The 7493-nt window shown below is 31.5% G+C and overlaps 1 long non-coding RNA gene across 1 annotated transcript; it reads left to right on the top strand.

The window, feature by feature from the left end:
* Window positions 1-689: 689 nt before the first annotated feature.
* Window positions 690-3498, top strand: LOC113512619 (uncharacterized). Its single transcript, XR_008253486.1, has 3 exons — window positions 690-865; window positions 2918-3142; window positions 3412-3498. It is a non-coding gene; the product is annotated as an uncharacterized LOC113512619 (long non-coding RNA).
* Window positions 3499-7493: the final 3995 nt, after the last annotated feature.

The raw sequence follows: 7493 nt of genomic DNA on the forward strand, positions 1-7493 counted from the left end.
AAAGATACTGCGTAGCTTTCATCTATAATTTCTCACTTTAAAAATGCTTATCGCTTGTTTTCTGCTGATATTAAAACAACAATAACAGTAAAAGTAAATAAAAGTATTTTAAATACTATCATATAAACAAGCTTTATAACATTTTTTGCATATTATATATTTATTAATACACATTAATATCTTTTTGTACGCTACCTCGTCCGCGTGAATTTTAGAAATAGGAAAACCAAAAATTTTAACCATTTCTCGATGGGATATTAAGGTAAAACATATATCAGATTTTAAATTATGCCTTCAACAATACAATAGTGAAAATCGAATCTAAATCAGTGCACTAGTTTTTGCGTGAAGTTGGAACAAAAGTACAGTCAGATAAAATTAAATAAAATATATTGTTATAGCATTTATTACTCTCATGAACACCATAACGGGTCTTAATATGAACAATAGATGCAATAGTCATTTTTTAAATATCTACTATAAGTAAATCATCTATTTACAATTTTATGATATTAGTAATAAAGTAGTGAATTTAAATAATGTATATATATATATATATATATATATATATATATATATATATATATATATATATATATATATATATATATATATATATATATTTGATCGCACGACAGATAGTAGGGCCACGTAGACTCAATACCATTAGTACTACGCTTACATTCAGTTCTAATACGAGTCTGTTTTCAACGTGTGCTACATATTATATGTTGGCAAATAGCAATATAAGTAAATAGTTATTGAATAGAACAAAATAGGAATCCAATCTGTAAAGCTACATGGGATTCTCGGAGTCTGGACACGCGATGCAACTTTAAAACATATTCCGTAATCGAATATCAAGGTAATTTTTGGTTTGTTTTCCATTACTTTTGTTGTATTTGCATGCTTTTGTCAAAGCTAAAATTTATTATAAAGACTGTGGTAATTTTTTTATAATGATAATATTAAAAAAAAAACTTACGTTTTTTTTTAAATAACGGAATGAGGTCTGCACTTCATGCTATCTATTTATATTTTAATACAAGCTTTTTGCCCCTTATTTCGTATGGATAAATTTCAGAAGTAGGAAAACTAGTAAAATAAACCTATTCTAGATAGTGTATCAAGATGAAATGTACCTACATTAGATTTTAAGTTACACTTTCAGGAATACAACAGTGAAATCGGAATTAATTTGATGAAGTAGTTTTGTCATGATGCCGGAATAAACATAATGACAGACAAATTTCTTGAAATTATAGTTTTTGGTATCTATTGGTCTTATTAAGATGCCTAATATAAATTTTTCTTAATTATTTCCCATGTGTGGTGTCTGTGTGGTCCCGGAATACAATAGGCCATTTCTACCTATTCCGTGGGTGTCGTAAGAGCCGACTAAGGGAGGGCGAGCGATGGGCAGCAGCGTCCCTCTTAAAACATCTCTAAAGGTTGACTGCGGATTGCCAATCTGGTTGCCAAGCGTGGCAACTAGTAGGCAGTATTTTATTTAATTCTACAGTTTGAGTAGAATTAAAAAGGATACTCATGATTTCAACTACACCCTTACATATATTTCTCCACGTTACTAGTACACAAATGTTGTATTTTATAATTATTATTCTCTGTTGATTATGTTGTCATAATAGGTATAATTTTTCTTGTATTTAAATTTGTCATACACTCATCTATTCATTTTCTTATCTCATGACACAGACTATGAACTCACGTTATTTCCATTATTATAGTCACTTCTTTAAATAACAATCCTACATAAATAATTTTATTTCTTCTGGGATGTTTATATTAATTAGAAATTGCTACGCTAATTAGTCATACTCGTAGTTGTAAAGAAATATTGCAATAATTTATATAAGATTTGTTTATACTTGTGAATTTGTCCGCGTGATCGGGATATATTTACTGACCTGAATAAAAAATAACCTTCTTCAACCCATATAAAGTATGTATATCAAATTTCATAGTAATTAGTTAAGCCGTTAAGACGCTATAAGGTAACAAACAAATAAACGAACGCACTTACCCTTTAATAATATCAAGTAAGGATTAAGATTTTTAGCGCATAAAGAAGGATACCTTCAAACATAAGTTGACATGATTAATATGAAACTCACACGAGTAAAGCCTATTGATTCCATGAGGACTTATTAAAGTCACTTGAAAAAAAAAAAGCAAAAATAAACGGCGTAAAATAAAAAAGGCTATCTTTGAAGTTTCTTAAAATGAAAAAAAAATATATATATATATATATATATATAAAAATATAAGATTTCCCTTTCAACAAAATTTGCTTGTACCATTTAACGTTTCCAAGCTTATTGAACTCAGTTCACCTTTTATGCGATATATCAAAAGTTTTATGATACGAAATTATAGATAACGTGAATCTTTTAATTTATTGTAAAAATAACAAAAAAGCTATTTTAGATATTGAAAGAGAATCGAATTTTATAAATAACCTGTTATAATGTAAAAAGCATTGTAGTTATTAAAATTTTCGTTTCAGATAAAAAATATATATGAACGTAGCTATTTGAATAATTTATCCCTTTTTCCATATAAAAGAGAAACGAAATACACCGCGGGCCATGCGTATAAGTCGTAGTGGCCACAAGTGCCCAGAATGACCACTACCGACGGTTTACGGTTATTTGAGTGTTAGCAGACGTTAACGTCCTAATTTATAACGTTAATACAAGAGCATGATTGCGAACGTCGGGTACATTACGCCCGTCCAGCAATATTAGTGCGTGACAATGCACTGGCCATTTATACGTCGGGCTGGCACTTGTTGTATTAATGTTAGGGTTGTAAAATAGATTCTTTTGTATTATAAAATGTACTCTAAAACTTCTATTCGCTTTGTGTATACTAATATATAATAGCTATATAATAGATCGTAGGATAAGGATCACCAAGCTGAAGTGGCAATGGGCAAGTCACATAGCTCAAGGAACTGACAACTAATAAGGAAGAAAGTTTCTCGAGTAGCGATCCCGTACGCGCAAACGCAGTGTAGTACGACCTCTCCGTTAGATGGCATAACGATCTCAAATGCATTACAAGAACTCAGTCGATGCAGGTGGTTCAATGGAGGACGTCTATATGCAGCAGTGGACAGGTAATGGCTGATATGATATGACACTAATATTATAGAGGGCAGATTTGATTTTTTGTATGTTTGTTTATTTATAATGTATAAATTCAAAAACCACTCGATCGATTTAAAAAATTCTTCCATCTATACAAAGCTATATAATCAACGGCTATATATTATTTTAAAATAAATTAAGATCCCTTCGAAAATTAGAATGATATATAATATATAAAGTATCAAAAATTTGCCTGTTAAAGCTAAAACGCTTATTTATTTTTCTACCTATCAATCAGTGTGAAACGGAGGAGGACCGCTTGTCTACCAATGTGATAACCCTATGTCGTCGCTCAAATATTTTTGTATATGTATTATTGTTGCAGTATTATAGTTTTACTTAATAAATAATTCTTTATTTTTATTTTGTTTTTTATTTAATTCATTATAATTCTTAAATTATTTTTATTTTAAATACCATGAAGGTAGCAAACAAGCATACAGCCATTTTGATGATAAACAGTCATTGTAGCTTATGTACGCCTATAACACCGGGGGTTTAAACGTGCGCGTAAATAAAATATTGTAGTTTTTAGAAAAAACCTCAACACGCAGCTCATTCCAAAGCCTGAGCGTGAAATTATTTTGATTTTTATTTTCACAGACACATTTATAAAGTAAATAAATTTGCGAATAATTTATTTTTTATGAACCCTACGCTGTGTTGGGAATTTGGACATAAGTTGTTTGCAATAAAAAAGTTGTAAATTCCAATATATTCTGTATAAAACAACCTTCAACTACTTAACTTACTTTTATTGATGTTTTTATTCCAAAGAATCTGTAAATATTTGAAATACCCGTAATCATTTGGCTAGACTTGAGACGAATATAAAGTATAAGCTTGGCTTTATCTGTAAGAGACCACAATCATGCGAGTTTTTTTTTTTATTTTATTTTTAAACAACTCGGATACCTCTATCCTTTTGAACAAAGTACAGACAATATTTTTCTGTGTTCAAAGATCTTGTTTTGCAAACACTACTCGAGAAAAGGACTGTTACAAAGAACAGTATTAAGAAAAAAAAATAATACTCAAGTACGTTAGTACTAAATAAAGTATTTTCTTTGAAGATTCTCGTTTGTGAGACGGTTCATTATTGTTTAATTTTGTCTTCTTTGAGTACACTTTCATTTCGATGTACTTAATAGAGCTCTTAAGATATTTCGACATTTAAGTTAATTAAAGATACGAAATGAAATGATAACACGACAAGATGTCAGCAAACGAAATATGCTAAAAAGAAAATATCAAATAAAATAGTTAATGTAGATACATGTTATGTATATATTTACATGAATGACTTTTATTCACATGTTTATTATTTTTTCTGTGTATTGAAAAATTTATCATTATATTTAATAAATATTAAATGGTAATTGACTACTGATGGTAAGTGACTACCGCCGCCCATGATCACCCACAACACCAAAGGCATTGCAGGTGTGGTGCTGGCCTTTTAAAAAGGAATATGCTCTTTTCTTGAAGGTTATAATGTAGTATCGGTTCGGAAATACTGCTGCTGGAAGTTGATTCCAAATAGTGGTTGTGCGTGAAAGAAAGTGCCTTGAAAAACGTACCGTGGAAGACCGCCACTCGTCCAGATGGTTGGGGATGAAACTTTAGTTTAAGGTGGATTGTATGGTGGTGAAAGTCAGCAGTGGTTATCAATCCGAATAATTACTCAGAGCATTCCCCATGATAAATTCGGTAGAAGATGCACAGAGATGCAACATCTCTAGGCAGTTTTAGTGGGTTGAGTCGGACAGTAAAAAGATGACTTAAAAAATAGACATCATTTGATGTACAGCACCATTTAACCCCAAACTAAGCAGGGCTTGTACGATAAATATTATACAACTGATAGACATAATAAAGAGCGTTCATTAGCTTATTGAAGTGTGGCAATACCCCGATTATCTGTCATTTCCAAAAACAATTTAACAATTTTCAACGTTCGTGACTGATTATTTAAAAGAAGCCCTGCTAGCAAACTAAAACATTAATCGTACTCTTATTAAGCTGTCACTGAAAATTTGAATTTTAACGGTAAAAATGTATTTGGAAAATTGCGAAACAAAATATGCAGTTTTAGCGTTTATATGCAATATATTTGGTGATTAACGTTTGAGTTCGTTAGCAGAACACTTTTTAAATTATCTATCGGAAACATTGGAATTGTTGAATTGTTTTTGAAAATTGACAGATAACTGCCACACATTAGTAAGCAAATGTTACTAATGTATGGCACTATCTGTCATGTTTTTTTTATACATACTTATATAATATATTATACATACGAGTAGAAAACACTCCGAATAATACAACCATATACTCATGAATACAAATGTATATGTGTGCGTGTTTGCGTGTGTGTACGTGCGTGCGTGCGTGCGTGCGTGCGTGTGTGTGTGTGTGTGTGTGTGTGTGTGTGTGTGTGTGTGTGTGTGTGTGTGCGCGTGCGCGCGCGCGCGTGTGTGTGTGTGTGTGTGTGTGAGTGTGTGTGTGTGTGATTGAGTGTGTGTGTGTGTGTGTGTGTGTGTACGTGTGTGTGTGCATCTTCAGGAGGGCGTACGGCGCTTTGCGTAACAGCGTTTCATATTATTTATTTTTTAAACATAAATTAAAAAAATATATATTAATTTGACGTGTTGTATTGAATTGTAACGACGTCCCTAAAACGCTATCATAGTCGTTATAGTATGCTCATATAGATATAGGGAGAGTTGCCACGTTCTATCGTAGGTGAGATGTTAGCTTCTTTGTCATTTAAATTGCGTAAACAATAATTTGAATTATTAATAAAAAAAAAGTATATTACATTGAGAACAGAAAGTTCTTTTTAGAAGTCGTCGAAAACGGAAACAACTCATTATTCAAGAATATATCTGTCAAAGTTATTTCAAGATGAATGAAATGAAGAAACGGGCTGGGATTTCTTTTGTAGTAATTGTAGTTACCAACATATATTGTAAGCAGATATCCCAAAAGTTTATAAAGTTAGTTTTTGAGACAAATTTCCAACAATCGGAAAAGTTTTTTTTTATTGTGAAAAAAGATTTCTAGAACGTCTTTGAAAAGCATTAGGACATTGATTGAGATCTCTTCTATTTTTGTTACTTATATTATTACGAGGACGGTATTACGTAACGGTGAACTGTGATGAGGTGATAAATGACGAAGACATTGATTTTAGCAGAGAAATGCATTAAACAGCAGTCAAGCAAGAAGACAATGTTAAAAGATACATATCAAAATTATATATTACAATTTTCTAAAAGTAAATCTTTAAAAATGAATATACAAACGTGCAAAGGAGTTAGCGTTGACTAGTCGCCAACAGATGGATTGAAAAGTTTCGGCCTAACCAAGAATCGACTTTTTTTTATATATAACTTAGAATGGCAAACAAGCTGACAGACCACCTGATGGAAAGTGGTAACCGTCGCCTATAAACATGAGCAGTATCATGGACATAACAGAGTAGACTGTTTCGCCCATGATATTGCCATTTCTGAGGACTCAGATGTTATTCCTCTGTACCCTGTAAATTCACGCCATATCCCACCCTTTAAACCAAAACACAGCTATGCAAACACAACTGCTTCACGGTAGAAACACGAATGGGACAGAGGTACCCAAGCAATCGACTTTTGTCCAAAGTCCCCCCTCAAAGTCAGTCCTGGTATTCAATAATCACACTCATCAAGTCTCAAAATATTGAAACTATTATTATATACTATATGCGATGGAGAAGAACATAGACTTGACTTTTATACCGGTCATGTAAACGAACTGGCGGGTAAAAGCTATTAAAAAGGAAAAATCACTTTTAAAATCGCAAGAAATTAAAAATGGTCAGCAATCAAGTGTCACTTGGGAATGAAGTCACAGTGGTCGGCGTTTGATTATTTGCAACGCCAAGTAACGAAGTGCATCTACATAGTTTCATATAACTGCTAGTATTCGAGGGTTGTAAATGTAAAATATTTTCCTTTCCTAAATTGACTCAACCGAGAATCCAATTGATTTATCGAATGACATATTTTCAACACCGATTTATAGAGGTCATCGATACTAGAAAATGATATAAAAAAATAAAGGTCCTTTTTGTATACCATTTATTAATATTTATTATATTCAACACCTTCATTAAGTGACTTTTTTAATTTTACTATTTAACTGATTTTTGTTATTTTGAATTACAAATATTCTTATATATATATATATAATATACAATCTAATATTCGGTAATAATTTATGACTTATACACCCAAATCGTATACTGATACGATCACTGGGCCACGACGCTTTTAAATA

Source organism: Galleria mellonella, unplaced genomic scaffold, assembly GCF_026898425.1.
Source record: "Galleria mellonella isolate WM207_F2 unplaced genomic scaffold, CSIRO_AGI_GalMel_v1 utg64, whole genome shotgun sequence".
In the NCBI taxonomy this organism is placed as follows: Eukaryota; Metazoa; Arthropoda; class Insecta; order Lepidoptera; family Pyralidae; genus Galleria; species Galleria mellonella.